The sequence below is a fragment of the Oncorhynchus masou genome, chromosome 24 (genome assembly GCF_036934945.1).
Source record: "Oncorhynchus masou masou isolate Uvic2021 chromosome 24, UVic_Omas_1.1, whole genome shotgun sequence".
Classification (NCBI taxonomy): Eukaryota; Metazoa; Chordata; class Actinopteri; order Salmoniformes; family Salmonidae; genus Oncorhynchus; species Oncorhynchus masou.
In genome coordinates this window covers 39019874-39037063 of record NC_088235.1, presented here as the reverse complement: position 1 = coordinate 39037063, position 17190 = coordinate 39019874, and positions in this window count along the sequence as shown.

Genomic DNA, 17190 nt, shown 5'->3' with positions numbered 1-17190 from the left:
GGGGGGGGGGTGTTGTGATAATGAATGTTGCTGTCTGGACGTCTGCATATGGTATGCCATGATTAACACCTGAGATTAACTACACAAGCAAGACAGTGCAAGGTGACAGTACAGCTGGCACATAGGGCTTTTGTCATGCTCTGTACTATAACGAAGATAGTATATAGGGGCAGACTGGCCAGAAGAGCCAGATGGGCTGGTTCTTTTTTTGCGCAAAAGCATCATTATTTGGCTAATAATGGGGGCCTCAAGGGAAATAATGGTCTGATGTGTTAGAAATGCCAGGGCCAATTTCTGTTTTGCCATTCTCTGTACTATAGTACTATAACAAAGATGGTACGTAGGGGTTTTGCAATCCTTTGTACTATATAGTACTGTAACTTTTATTTGACCTTCATTTAATCATGCAGTCACCATTAAGACCAGGGTCTCTTTCACAAGGGAGCCCTGCATATACAAGTCAATTAAAAATCTAATACAATATAAAACTTGTAAAATTCAGCACAACACAAATATTCAAGAAAAACAATGACATTCCTCAATAAGAAGGTCCTCAATCAATATTTAAAATTCCCAGAGTGGCACCATGACATCCAATTGTAATGTATTTTGTAGTTGGTTCCAGCAATGAGGTGCTTTAAAACTAAACGCGTATTTAATTAGTTTGGTGGAGACTCGAGGAACCTCAAGAGTTATCCAACCTTGTGAACGGGTTCGTTATCTCATATTTTTATATTTTAAATGCGAAGTTAGGTATTTCAGAAGCTATTGTAGTAGAGCCTTGTAATCAAAAAGGGAATAATGAAGTGATTTACGGGATTTTAATGAGGACCCCCTAAGGTCTAAGGGCCAGGGGTTGGGTTTCTACTAAGCTAAAATATAGGATTGTTTTAAGATGGTCATACGGAGGATCATTTAGCTATGTGATTTAGAATTGTAGGACCCCTGTAAGTATAAAAACAGATATGAAAAATACATATTTGATGAAACATTGAATTTGGCCTTACTGCTATTATTCCATAAAAACTAACATATTCATATTCATACATGGCAAAACAGAAAAAAAAATGTTTTGAAGTGTCTTTCTTATATCTGAGAGATATAAGAAAGATCAGTTTGTCAAATAAATTATATCCATATTCAACCACTTTTTTTTGGCACAAAGTACTTTCGTATATTATTCCATTCAGTTTTTTAAAACGTTCAGACGAGTCTTGTGAGGCTTGTGGGCGTCCTAGAGCAAAACAACCGACCTGTACAGTAACCTTGCCAAGGACTATATATCTTTAATGAAGATTGCCAGGTGAGCCTTGAGCCATGTGGATAAGTGACACTGATGCTATTCAACATGTACTAGAATAAGAACTTGGAGGACAGAATCCCATTTCACTTAGCCTATACATTTTATAAGGAGAAACTCGCCCCATGGACATCTTAAATAAAGACATTCATAATTCAAACCTTGATGTAATATTGATATATTCCCTCAAAACGCGATTCACTCCACCGACGTCACATATCATCTGCCTTCATATATCTTGATCTAAATATTGAAAATACGAAGGAGAGAAAGTGGGTCAGGAAGCAGGCAGATATCCAGAAGAAATGTTCAATGATGCAAGACAGTGCAGGGCGACACTTGAAACACACAGCAGCAGTGAATTCACCCTGCCTGGCAGAGACAGGTATCAGGAATAGAGGTAAGACCCAGATGCAGACTGTCGAAGTAACACTGTTTATTGTAGCAAACAGGGGCAGGCAAAGACAGGTCAAGGCATGCAGGGGAAAATCCAGGGTAATGCAAAGGTACAGGATGGCAGGCAGACTCAGGGTCAAGCAGAGAGTTCAGGCGGGCGGGTAAAGGGCCAGGACAGGCAAAGGTTAAAACCGGGAGGACTAGCAAAGGGGGGCTGGGAAACGATAGGAGCTGACAGGAAAAACGTTGGTAAGCTTGAATGAACAAGACAGAGAATACAGGTATAAATACACAGTGGAAAATAGGGAAAATGAGCGACACCTGGAGGGGGGAGACAAGCACAAGGACAGGTGAAACAGATCAGGGCGTGACAGTACCCCACCTCTAGGGACGCCATCTGGCGTTCCACCTGGTTGACTGGGGTGCCGGCGGTGAAACTTGGCGATGAGGGCCGGGTCCAAGATGTCTTTAGCAGGAACCCAGCACCTCACCTCCGGGTCATAACCCTCCCAGTCAACTAGGTACTGGAAACCAGTGCCCCGTGGTCGAACCCTCAGGAGGCGTCTCACCGTGTACACTGGCTGCCACTTGATGACACGGGGGGAGGGATGGGCATAGAAACAGAAGGGGCAGTCAGACATGGTTTTGACTTCAAATACGGAAGGTACAGGGCAACAGAGGACGAACAGCAGAGGGGCTAATGATCTAATGATCTTGGAGCGAAAAGGACAGGTCTCGGCCTCTGGGGGTGTAGACACGGCCCTGTAGCGATGTGCTGGTGCCTCAGATTTGACCTTCTTGGATACCGGTCGGTGCTGCAGAAGCGAAGTGGCCCGGGCCTTACTGAACACCTCCCGGAGGTCCAGAGAGGTCATGGGCAATTTACAAGCCTCCAGGAAAACGTCCCGGGGCAGGCAGAGCTGACTTTAGGCAATGAGTGTGGCAGGATGGGCTCCAGCCCACGATGGCACCAGTAGCCCAGTCAATGGAGGGATTGTGTCGCTGGAGCCAAGGGAATCCCAATACCACGGGGACCTGCGGAGACTCCACCAGCAGGAATTGGATATCCTTGCTGTGGTTTCCCCGACACTCATAGGCTGACGGCTGTTCTGGTGGGTGACCCGGCATATAGAGCGCCCGTCCAGCGTTCTAACACCCATGGGAATGGAGAGGGGTTGAGTGGGGATGCCCAGCTCGGACGCCAGAGTAACGTCCATGAGACTTACATTGGCCCCCGAGTCAATGAGTACCTGGAGAGACTTGGACTGGTCTCCCCACAGCAGGGTGGCATAGAGAGGGGGGCGAGTAAGGGGAGAAGAACAATTGTCTTTCAGACCCACCAGTGTACTCACTCCAATGAATGAGCTACCTCTCTTGAAGGGACAAGTAGACACAAATTAACCATCAGTTCCGCAATACAAATAACTCTGGGACTCAAGTATGTGTACACGTTCGGCTGGAGACAGCCCAGCCCTGCTACATTGGCTCGGGGTGAATCGGCAGTCTCCGGGGGCTCTTGGAGGGACTCGAAGTAAGCACAGATCCTTTCGGGGATGTAGACACTGGGACTTCTGGAGTTTATCAGCTGCAAGGTGGGATCCCCGAGTGAGCGATTGGGACCGCAATCAAACCTTTTCTCCCTCCTTCGTTCCCATAGCCGAGCATCGATCCGAACGGTTAAAGCGATGAGTGAGTCGAGATCCATAGGTCGTTCTTGGGCTGCCAGCTCATCCTTAACCTTCTCCGATAATCCATGCAGGAAAGTGTCGAACAGCGCTTCCGGGTTCCAGGTACCCTTCGCTGCTAGCAGCCGGAACTCCACTACATAGTCTGCCACACTGAGGGTATCCTGCCGAAGCTGGAGTAACTTCCGGACAGCGGAGCCTCAAACACCTTTCTCACCCCTGCCATGAATACCTCCAGACTGAGGCAGACGGCAGATTGTTGTCCCCAAACCGCCGGGGCTCGGGCAAGTGCCCTCACGGACATCAGCGTAATTGTATACGCTATCTTCGAGCAGTTCGAGGGGAACAAATTAGGCTGCAGCTCAAAAACGAGAGAGTACTGGGAGAGAAATGCCTGGCAGGTTCTGGAATTTCCATCGTAGCGTTCTGGGGGAGGTAAGCGAGGTTCCCGGGAAACCGGGGTGACAGCGCTGCTACCAGCCGGGTTACAGAGGGGCTGGAAGGTTACCGTCGTAGTCGGCTGCCTAGTAGGCAACCCACGGACTTGCTCCCACAACAAGTCCATTGCTTGGTTGTGACGATCGGCAGTGACCTGGAACCCCTCCATCATGCCGTGAAGCAACTCCTTGTGCCTACCAATGGTGGCACCTTGCAAGGAGATGGCGTAGCGGAGCTAGTCCAAGTCTGCTGGGTCAGTCATGGCCAGTTTGTACTATCAGGAATCAAGGTAAGACCCAGATGCAGACTCTCAAAGTAACACTGTTTATTGTAGCAAACAGGGGCAGGACGGCAGGTGGACTCAGGGTTAGGGACAGGCAGGATTCAGTAATCCAGAGGTGGAGCAAAGGTACAGGATGGCAGGCAGGCTCAGGCAGAGAGGTCAGGCGGGCAGGTACAGGGTCAGGACAGGCAAAGGTCAAAACCGGGAGGACTAGCAAAAAGGGGCTGGGAAACAATAGGCGCTGACAGGAAAATCACTGGAAAGCTTAAACGAACAAGACGAACTGGCAACAAACAGACAGAGAACACAGGTATAAATACACAGGGGATAATAGGGAAGATAGACAATACCTGGAGGGGGGTGGAGACAAGCACAAATACAGGTGAAACAGATCAGGGCGTGACAACAGGTACTTGAGAAAACCCAGCTTTGCTTAAACAGTTTCTCACACTGATGAGCCAGAATGGAAGGGAGCGCTGATCCTCACCAGAGTTAAAAAGGCACTTCCCCGATTTATCATGAAACCGGTTTGCAGAGTTTGCAGAGTCCTTGACATGTTTTGATGATTTTTCGTCTTTTCTTGAAGGCTGGCTGGGATCCAGGCAAGGGTGACAAAATGTTGGGCGTTAAAGGGTGAGCTGACAGCTCAAGGAAGTTCTGTGCTACTCTGGCTCTGTGTATCAGATTTAGGTTGACTTCTGCACAGGTCTTGCCCTTCTCCAGCTCATGAGGTCTATATTTCACAGAGTTGATTGATGCAGAGTGTTGACATGTGGGCATTTTGTGCAGTACAGTACACAGGAAAGTCAAATAAGGTAACTTCTTATTGCGATTCTTCTGAGATTATCTAGTATACAACATACGCTTGCATTACGTATGGCAATCTACATAGGGAATATAAGAGACCCAAATGCAGACACAGGAGGCAGATGGTAGAGCTCCGATATTTATAATAACAAAGGGAGTAGGCAAAGGCAGGTCGGGGACAGGCCAGGTCAGAGTCCAAACAGTACCAAACGATAGGCAGTCTCGAGGTCATGCCAGGCAGGGGTCAGAAACCAGATTTGAGTCCAAAACAGTACAAGGGGATAGGAGGCTGGTAGTCAGAACAGGCAGAGTGGTCAGGCAGGCGGGTTCGGTGTCAGGACAGGCAAAGGTCGAAACCTGGAGGACTAGAAACAAACATAGACTGGGAAAAATATTAGCAAGGAAAACCACTGGTTGACTTGGCAAACAAGATGAACTGGCACAGAGAGACAGGAAACACAGATATATTATACACCGGGGATAATAAGCGACACCTGAAGGGGGTGGAGACAATCACCAGGGCAGGTGAACCAGATCAGGGTGTGAAAGCAATTGCAGAAAATCTGTATATAACTTAAGATACATTATAAGGATTTGAAAGGGCAAGATGAGCCTGGTACATCTCTACACCCCATTACTCATATAAACCAGGTCAATTCATGGGCATACAGCTTCATACTCATATAAAACAGGTCTACCCTGTATTGAATATGAAATCACATATGTTAACTAGACCTTTTAAACATTATGTTGACCAAAACATTATTTTTAAACAATGTATTTGTCCTTTAAGCTGTTGAATGTAGACTTGTGGTGCCAAATCTGTCTGTAAAAGTACACATTTCAGAAATATGCTTGAGACCATTTTGAGAACTCATATGAAACTTCTATAATGATACCAGACACCTTGATTATGCATAATATATGACACATTTGTTTATACGTACAACTTTTCTAGAGCCTATAAATGTAAAGTAGAACAGAGTTACACTGGCACTATTGTGACCATGGGATTAAATGTTAAGGCAGGACATAATACAGTGAGTATAGTGCAATATCTATAGTACAAAATGTATTTGCTTTAATATAGAACAACCATAGGCTACTGTGGAACATACCGTATGTGAAGGTCTGGTCTACCTTTCAATTACTGTGATAATTGGGTGATTTTGGTATCTCCGTACCACTGACAGCCCAGCTCAGTCTTGCATCATTCGCCAAGATGGCCCCTGCGGTATTTCCCCCGGGCCGTCTCTTTTTCAGCCGCTGCACCGTCCATCTCTAACACACCAGGTCAAAACATGCTCAGGGATGTTCACATCAGCCAGCCACAGGTACAGATATAATGAATCCTAAAATACACACTCTTACAGAGACAGACTCCAGCCCAGAGCAATGTTCAGCCACAGAAAAATGTGTGCAAAACCAACTCATCTTGTTGGCAGGGTTTGTATAGCCCCCACAACAGCGTTGCTATCATTGTTTAGTCGTGTTATTCCCAAGCTATTTGTATTTATTTTCTGACGGGTATTTAATGGATGTACACCCGAGTTTCACAACCTGGGTAGACTGTAGTAAATGTGTTTAGAAACCCAACGGTATGTTTTATCATGTGTTGATTTGATTTGAGCATTCAAGAGCATGATATTGTCAAATTCCTCAGGAACCATGCCTCTAGTTCACACTTCTGACATGAATAGGATTAAATAGGTCACAAAATATTAATAAATTGATGGGCTATCATGCCCGTGCTTGCATAAAAATATGCAAGCACAAGCACGGGAATGTCAGAGGAGCTTGCTGAAAACAATGATTTTACACCCCACATGAATTAAAGAGGAGCAAACAACAATCTCAGTTTCAGATGGTATATCCACGTTTGCATTCTCACATTGGTATTACTTTACAGAAACGTCAGTGTGTACAGTATATCAAACCAATAAATACATGCAAAATATCGACCACATATCTTCAAAACCAAAAGCTGCCAAACACAGTTACTCCTAATCCAAAGAGGAACATTATAAGTCTGTAAATGTCCACGTGGTTCCTTCCACATGTCGTTACACCATGGCGGCACGTCAGAGCAGGGAGAGTTCTTTAATGACATTCACCGCGGCTCTCACCAGCTGGTCAAACTTAGGAATTCACTCTCGTATGCACTGTTGACGTCCCATGCCCTGCTGATGTCCCATGCCCTGCTGATGTCCCATGCCCTGCTGATGTCCCATGCTCTGCTGACGTCCCATGCTCTGCTGACGTCCCATGCTCTGCTGATGTCCCATGCTCTGCTGACGTCCCATGCTCTGCTGATGTCCCATGCTCTATGCTCTGCTGACGTCCCATGCTCTGCTGCCGGGCCCATGCTCTGCTGACGTCCCATGCTCTGCTGATGTCCCATGCTCTATGCTCTGCTGACGTCCCATGCTCTGCTGACGACCCATGCTCTGCTGATGTCCCATGCTCTGCTGACGACCCATGCTCTGCTGACGACCCATGCTCTGCTGATGTCCCATGCTCTGCTGACGTCCCATGCTCTGCTGACGTCCCATGCTCTGCTGACGTCCCATGCTCTGCTGATGTCCCATGCTCTGCTGACGTCCCATGCTCTGCTGCCGGGCCCATGCTCTGCTGATGTCCCATGCTCTGCTGATGTCCCATGCTCTGCTGACGTCCCATGCTCTGCTGACGTCCCATGCTCTGCTGATGTCCCGTGCTCTGCTGACGACCCATGCTCTGCTGACGTCCCATGCTCTGCTGATGTCCCATGCTCTGCTGATGTCCCATGCTCTATGCTCTGCTGACGTCCCATGCTCTGCTGCCGGGCCCATGCTCTGCTGACGTCCCATGCTCTGCTGACGTCCCATGCTCTGCTGATGTCCCATGCTCTGCTGACGTCCCATGCTCTGCTGATGTCCCATGCTCTGCTGATGTCCCATGCTCTGCTGATGTCCCATGCTCTATGCTCTGCTGACGTCCCATGCTCTGCTGCCGGGCCCATGCTCTGCTGATGTCCCATGCTCTGCTGATGTCCCATGCTCTGCTGACGTCCCATGCTCTGCTGACGTCCCATGCTCTGCTGATGTCCCGTGCTCTGCTGACGACCCATGCTCTGCTGACGTCCCATGCTCTGCTGATGTCCCATGCTCTGCTGATGTCCCATGCTCTATGCTCTGCTGACGTCCCATGCTCTGCTGCCGGGCCCATGCTCTGCTGACGTCCCATGCTCTGCTGACGTCCCATGCTCTGCTGATGTCCCATGCTCTGCTGACGTCCCATGCTCTGCTGATGTCACATGCTCTGCTGATGTCCCATGCTCTGCTGACGTCCCATGCTCTGTTGACGTCCCATGCTCTGCTGACGTCCCATGCTCTGCTGACGTCCCATGCTCTGCTGACGTCCCATGCTCTGCTGCCGTCCCATGCTCTGTTGACGTCCCATGCTCTGCTGCCGTCCCATGCTCTGCTGCCCACCCCAGCACTGCTCCAGCACGTCCAGTCACCCTTAGCTCACATTCCACAGTTTATCCAAAAATTAAGATATGGATTCTGAATTATTCCACAAGGAGAAAAAAAGAGGAACTAACACCCCACATAAACCACCGCCTGATACAGTATACCACCCCCGATACAGTAAACCACCCCCTGATACAGTATACCACCCCCGATACAGTAAACCACCCCCTGATACAGTGTACCACCGCCTGATACAGTAAACCACCCCCTGATACAGTAAACCACCCCCTGATACAGTATACCACCCCCTGATACAGTGTACCACCGCCTGATACAGTATACCACCCCCTGATACAGTATACCACCCCCTGATACAGTGTACCACCGCCTGATACAGTATACCACCCCCGATACAGTAAACCACCCCCTGATACAGTATACCACCGCCTGATACAGTATACCACCCCCGATACAGTAAACCACCCCCTGATACAGTGTACCACCGCCTGATACAGTATACCACCCCCGATACAGTAAACCACCCCCTGATACAGTAAACCACCCCCTGATACAGTATACCACCCCCTGATACAGTAAACCACCCCCTGATACAGTATACCACCCCCGATACAGTAAACCACCCCCTGATACAGTATACCACCGCCTGATACAGTATACCACCCCCTGATACAGTATACCACCCCCTGACACAGTATACCACCCCCACATATACCACCCCTGATACAGTATACCACCCCCACATATACCACCCCCTGATACAGTATACCACCCCGACATATACCACCCCCTGATACAGTATACCACCCCCTGACACAGTATACCACCCCCACATATACCACCCCTGATACAGTATACCACCCCCACATATACCACCCCTGACACAGTATACCACCCCCACATATACCACCCCTGATACAGTATACCACCCCCTGATTCAGTATACCACCCCTGATACAGTATATCACCCCCACATATACCACCGCCTGATACAGTATACCACCCCCTGATTCAGTATACCACCCCTGACACAGTATACCACCCCTGACACAGTATACCACCCCCACATATACCACCCCTGATACAGTATACCACCCCCACATATACCACCCCCTGATACAGTATACCACCCCCACATATACTACCCACTGACACAGTATACCACCCCCACATATACCACCCCTGATACAGTATACCACACCCACATAAACCACCCCCTGATACAGTATATCACCCCCAGATACAGTATACCACCCCTACATATACCACTCCCTGATACAGTATACCACCCCCAGATACAGTATACCACCCCCAGATACAGTATACCACCCCTACATATACCACTCCCTGATACAGTATACCACCACCACATACAGTATACCACCCCCAGATACAGTATACCACCCCCACATTGCCACCCCCAGATACAGTATACCACCACTAAATATACCACACCCTGATACAGTATACCACCCCCACATATACCACCCCAGATACAGTATACCACCCCTACATATACCACACCCTGATACAGTATACCACCCCCACATATACCACCCCCAGATACAGTATACCACCCCCTGACACAGTATACCACCCCCACATATACCACCCCTGATACAGTATACCACCACCACATACAGTATACCACCCCCAGATACAGTATACCACCCCCACATATACCACCCCTGATACAGTATACCACCACCACATACAGTATACCACACCCTGATACAGTATACCACCCCCACATATACCACCCCCAGATACAGTATACCACCCCTACATATATCACTCCCTGATACAGTACAGTAGCAACACAAGCATTGTGAGGCAGTGATTGAGCCAATTGCTGATGGTATACAATGCATCAAGCAATGACGAGATTTCCAATTCCACAGTGTGTACTTCGGCAACTTGTTATTGCACTAAACTCTGACTAAGGCCAGAATTCAATCAGGTCAGCAGCAACCCGCTTATCATTGCTTTTGTTTAGGCAGAGCCGAAGGTGTAACTGTGTTGGAGCTGTCAAATCCACAAGCGGCTTCCAGCATTATGCTTATCTCTGACATTGCCATTGGATGCACATCAAGTCGCATTAGTAGAAATCATATACAGCCATGTTACGGCCATGTTACATGTTCTACAACTGTGATGTAATCTACACATTGATTAGGCTGATATAAATCATTATTTTGTTTAATGATTTTCAATTTGAGTGTCATTATTTCTAAATAACATAACAACATCTCGTTCTGAACTTCTAACAGGGGTGGGTTTGTGACAATGACCACACGAGCAGCCGCTCACTGATTTGACAGCTCCAACTCAGACCTCAGACACTGCTTGAACAAAAGCAATGATAAGCTATGCTTTATCCATCTGCCGCGGGTTACAGATGATCTGATTGAATCCTGGCCTTTTATCAGACTGGGTCAGATCAAGATTGCTCTCTCACCAGTCAGACCTTGGTGTGGAAGATTCCAGGACAAAGACATCTGCAAAAAATATTTTTGCTCAACCCTGTCACAGTTAAAGGAAAATGCACTATTGTTGGATTTGAGCTAGGTGTCAAGTCTGTCATGCCAAGATGGATGGGTGAAACATCCCTTCCAAAAATATGTTTTGGTAATTGATTCTTCAGATTCAAGGTCCTGTTTTCACCTATTTAGTTTTCATATTGCTTACCGCCAAACTGGTCACACAGGTGACTATAGTGATAAGCAGTGCCTTCAGAAAGTATTCATACCCCTTGACCTATTCCACATTTTGTTGTGTTACAGCCTGATTTAAAACTGTATTAAATATTGATTTTTTTTCTCTCACCCACATACACACAATACCCCATAACAACAACGTGAAAACATGTTTTTATAATTTTTTTAAAATTTATTGATGAAATTAAATCCATAAATATCTCATTTGCATAAGTATTCACACCCCTGAATCAATACATGTTAGAATCACCTTCAGCAGACAGCAGCTGTGAGTCTTTGTACACATGGAGTGCACATGACTATTAATGCACACAGAGTGAGTCCATGCAAATCATCATGTGACTTATTATGCAAATGTTACTCCTGAACTCATTTAGTCTTGCCATAACAAGGAGGTTGAATATTTATTGAACAAGACATTTCAGCTTTTCATTTTTAATTAATGATTTCTAAAAACATAATTCACTTCAACATTATGCAGTATTATGTGTAGGCCAGTGACACGACATATCCATTTAATCAATTTTAAATGTAGGCTGTAACCCTCCATTTAGTATGTTAAGTTTCATATGATATGTATTATGTCCATCATCCATTTCGTATATGTTACGTCCTCAAATTCATACAATATGTTATGCAATACGCATTTGATTAACAATACGCATTTGCAATACGCATTTGATTAACGTTAGCTAGGTGGCTAATGTTAGCTAGGCTATGGGTTTGTTTTCAACATCCTTTTCAATCTATTTAAGTAACCTTCTGTCTTATATAAACATACTAACGTAACATATCATACTAATTGGAGGGCTATACATTTACATTTACTATGTAACGTCTTTAAAACCAGGCTACCGTTCCCCCTGGCTACAGAACCCTAGCCAGGGGGAACGTATCTCTACATCTTTGGTGACAAGACAGGTACATTAGCAATTACTCTATTGTGGATCTGTTTGTTAGGTTCTTGACTTTGCCTAACCTTGTTGCAACATTCTGCTCCGGTGTCAGGAGCTCAACTGCAATGAAGATGATCAGGCGATGATCTCATGTTTTGCACATAACGATTATCTCCAGCAGCTCTTTACAACTGACCCGTTGAGGCAATTGCAACCTAACAGTCTCACTTCACACACACATAAGTATAGCTAGAAGTGTAATTTCCTTCCTTTTACTTACAGTAAACATGCTACATTCGGGTCATCTGTACACCCTGTCCACCCTGTCCAATTCAACATGGCAATAAGGCAGGACATCATTCATTTAGTGATTGACCCATTTCCAAATGGGATCATCTCCATTTGAGCTAAAGTTAAATCTGGACTTGGTTTCCTCTATCGTAATCGCTCCTCTTTCACCCCAGCTGCCAAACTAACCCTGATTCAGATGATCATCCTACCCATGCTAGATTATGGAGACATAATTTATAGATCGGCAGGTAAGGGTGCTCTCGAGCGGCTAGATGTTCTTTACCATTTGGCCATCAGATTTGCCAGCAATGCTTCTTATAGGACACATCACTGCCCTCTATACTTCTCTGTAAACTGGTCATCTCTGTATACCCGTCACACGACCCACTGGTTGATGCTTATTTATAAAACCCTCTTAGGCCGCACTCCCTATTTGAGCTATTTTCTGCAGCCCTCATCCTCCACATACAACACCCATTCTGCCAGTCACATTCTGTTAAATGTCTCCAAAGCACACACATCCCTGGGTTGCTCCTTTTTTCAGTTCGCTGCAGCTAACGACTGGAACGAGCTGCAACAAAAGCTCAAACTGGACAGTTTTATCTCAATCTCTTTATTCAAAGACTCAGTCATGGACACTGACAGTTGTGGCTGCTTTGCATGATGTATTGTTGTCTCTACCTTTTGCACTTTGTGCTGTTGTCTGTGCAATAATGTTTGTGCCATGGTTTGTGCTGCTACCATGTTGTGTTGCTACCATGTTGTTGTCATGTTGTGTTGCTACCATGCTACGTTGTTGTCTTAGGTCTCTCTTTATGTAGTGTTGTCTCTCTTGTCGTGATGTGTATTTATTCCTATATTTATATTTTATTTATTTTTTATTTTTAATCCCAGCCCTTGTTCCCGCAGGAGGCCTTTTGCCTTTTGGTAGTGTCATATGGTGGGTGTAGCTGGTGCATAGAAGTCGGGTGCAGGAGAGCAGAGATAAGTGGACATGAAACACTTTACTGATGCAAATTGTAAGACCAGAACGCAGCAGCGTCACAAAAACAAATGCCTAAAACAAGTAAGGCAGCACAAAGTACCACAAACAAAGTACAAAGTACCGGCTGCCACATAACACAGGTACACATCAACCCCGGTGCTAAGCAGCCGGAAGCGTGCCAACCTCAACAATAAACAATACCCCACACAGACATGGAGGGAACAGAGGGCTAAATACACATAGTATTTATGAGGAGACATAAACCAGGTGTGCAGGAAAACAAGACAAAAAAAATGAAAATGAAAGGTGGAGCGGCGAAGACCGGCGAAGACCGAAGACCGGCGGAAGTCGTGACAGGTAGGCCATCATTGTAAATAAGAAGTTGTTCTTAACTGACTTACCTAGTTAAATAAAGGTTAAATAAAATAAAAACAGACCATCAAACTTCCCTGTCTTTGACGTATGACTACATGGGACAAGAGACTGGCTGTACTAATGCACTAATCACATTGCAGCACATACTACAGATTTGAGCCTCAGATTCCTCAACTGGTAATTCATTACGGGGCCCAAGCAGTTTGGACACCAATTGCATTTAACTATAGCTAGTTGTTTCTACATTCACAACAAGTAATGAGTTACCACTGGGCTTAATGACATTTGGGAAGCTGCTTGGGGGATTGCAACTTATGCAATCGTTCACAGAGTACCAATAAATCACTGTAACTCTCCCCATTCTACATCCTTTGCTTCTGAACCTTTTTCCTATTAACAGCCATGGTATTGGCAGTCTAGATATTACTGGATTATTACTTCCACTGCAGTGCTTTGTTTCTGGGCTAGAAATGCCCAGAGGGTTAGCGCTATAAGCTGTTGAAGTCGATTAGGCGCTTACATTGACCTCACCTTATCAATGTGGCAACCCCTGGAGCTGCATGTGCTCTGCTTTGTCTAAAGTGAAAACACTGCACCTAATTTTCTTTGGAAAAAACAAAAGGGAAATGTGTGGGAACTGCAAAAAGAACAGCAGCACTCTGACATTTTCTAATCAGTCATTTTCTTTCCACCAGCATCCGTTCTCAGTCCTCAGACTTCAATTGTCAGACTGACCAATAGCTTCTACCCCCAGACCATCAGGCTGCTGGATAGCCACTAGGCAGCTAACTGCACCCCCCCCCCCCTGCGCTACAGGGCAGGTTTTCCTTAAGTCATGACCGGTATACACCCACACCATTCCAACAAAGAAAATCTGCTTTTTAACATGCTTAATTGCATTTTTTGAAGGAAAACTATTTCACTCATATTGTAAGTAATTATTGGTCATATTGTCATTGGTCATAACACTGTTGGTCATAACACTGTGCTGTTACTTTAAGCCATGGAAGCTCCTCATTGTAATTCTCTGTACTGAGTGCTGCTGGAGTCCCTGTACAGACAGGACAGAGAATGGCCTTCAGAAGTGATAAAGCCATGCTCCCTGAGGAGTGGCCGAGGGAGCTACTGTATGAACCACAGGATGGAAATTGACACTGCTGCTGTGTGAGAGGTGAGGGATGCGTCTACTTTTTAAGCCTTAGCTGTTCCTAAACAGAAATATATATGTTGGAGGAGGAAAAACATGTTTCCCATCTGAACAGGGCTTAAAATATACTCTAGCCACAACAGGGACCCGCTGCAACTCAAGTCAGGTAAACAATAAACTATTATTTTCTGTCGACTTAGCAACAGCCTTGCCGAAGACAGTCTCCCTGGTCACAAACAACACTTGCATGGTTCATTCATGTTTCTCACTCACAATGTGTCACACCAGAGAGATGCTGAACAGACTCCTGAATAAAAACAAACAAAGGTAATGAGAAATGTTACCTATAAAACTAAAACTAAATCAAAACAATCTGCCTGCCTGCATGGGGGTTCCCATGGTAGCTAGCTTCGTTTTTACTATTATTCCACAGAAAATGTATGAAACAGATTCTGTGACATATGGTGAGGGGTGAAACCATGCATCACAATCTCACAGATGACTTGCTGCCTCAAGGAAATGTGTGTACATGTGGTCTGAAACTAATCAAATCAAAATAAACACTGTAAAAAAAATCTTACACACATTATACATCCCTTCACACAATCAGAATCAAACTTACAGATTCTCTGATACTTTTGCAGACTTTTTAGCCAGTAGTTCTGAAAGTAGCCAAAGGTGTTCCCCAATAATTGTGTACTACGTCACATACGTGCAGATCAGTGGCGATTTTAGCATGTACATTTTGGTGGGGCAAACAAAAAAAAATGGGGGGAAGCATGGCAGCAAAGCCACTACACAACACAACACTAAACAATACATTAATTGCACTATAACGGCGACAAACCGTGCCCACAAACTGTTAAGGCCTACATAAAGTCCAAACAGCAGCCCCAACACCTTACCACTGCTACACCTGGCTATCAGCGGAGCCTTGTCTGGCAGTGAAACAGTTCAATCAGCCTCATTTACTGCCTTTAAAAAAACATGGCTGACTTGCTTAAACAAATGTGGTCTCTACTGACAATTGATATGTACAAACTATGGCATAAGGGGATGACAAGCGGATAAGAGGCAATCTGTAATTTCGATTAAGACATTAATGATTGAGCTAGGACGTACGTAGTCAATATAACTATTTATGCTGAACTTTTGAAATGTACAGCAACAAAATTCAGAACAAGGGCCATTCTTACAGTGTTCTCCTTGTACACCAAGGCAGAACCGTATGATAAATAAAAGGGGCATGTAAGCAGACAATGAAAGCTCTTATAATATTTGATGATTACATTTCTCTAAAACAGGTTATAGCCTACATGTGTACCACCAAGTCAGAACATTAGGCAAAATTAAGAGGGGAAAATAGACCAAATTATTATGGTGAAGCACATGGGCTACTAACAGCGTACTACATAACATACACTTAGTAGTATTACTTTCTTAGCTACAGTATACATATCTCCCTGGCATATTACATAATTTATGCAGCAGCATACAAGACATTTTTGGACTCACTTTGTTGTGCTGTACTCACTTGAACAGGAACATGGCGCGGCGGTCCTTCGTGGGGAAATTTTGTCAGTAAAGTCTGTCATTCTCTGGATTTATGGTGCTTTCAAGACAAAAAAACAAGGTCGAATCATGATGACATCAGAGATCTTCAGGTCAGCTTTAGTAAGAGGCCCGAGAACTTACAATTCCGAGTTGGAAGACTGTTCAAAACGTATTTTCCCAGTCTGAGCTTTTTTTCCCCGAGTTCCCAGTTGGCTTGAACTCACTGAATTCAGATTTCCCAGTTCCAAGTTAACAGTTGTTTTGAGCACGGCAGAAATCATGCTGGATTGGCCAATGTTGAAAAGAGACCCTTAAACCCAGACTTGGGACTATACAGCCACTCCACTGAATAGCAGGCTAGTGATTGCTTTGCAATGCTTAGAGTTAGCCATTGATTCCTTCCAAACCATTCATCGTTGAATTTGCGATTTCCAACTTGTTGTGTAATGTTTATGTCCAATGGCCAATGAGCACCGATACGTTTTATCTATCATTTCTATTCATTATTTCTCTTCATATGACAAGGATTAAAAAGTATTTGCTAGTAGATTGTTGACTTGATTCATGATGATGACTGCTCGCTAAGATTTTCAAAGTAGGATGTTGACATGGGTAGTCCAATCAAAGCTACTATTAAAGCTACTATTATTCTGTGGCCAATGACCTTGAGCCTTCTTGGATGGACACTTACAATGTAACTCTATGGCAGCACCAAGGTGCTTGATTTTTCGAGCTCTACCCTTAGATCTGGCAGTGACGTAGTGTCCCAATAAGAGACAGAACACTGAGCCAATCACGGTGCAACTAGAGAACATTACTAACCCCTACGCTCCGTATTTTTCA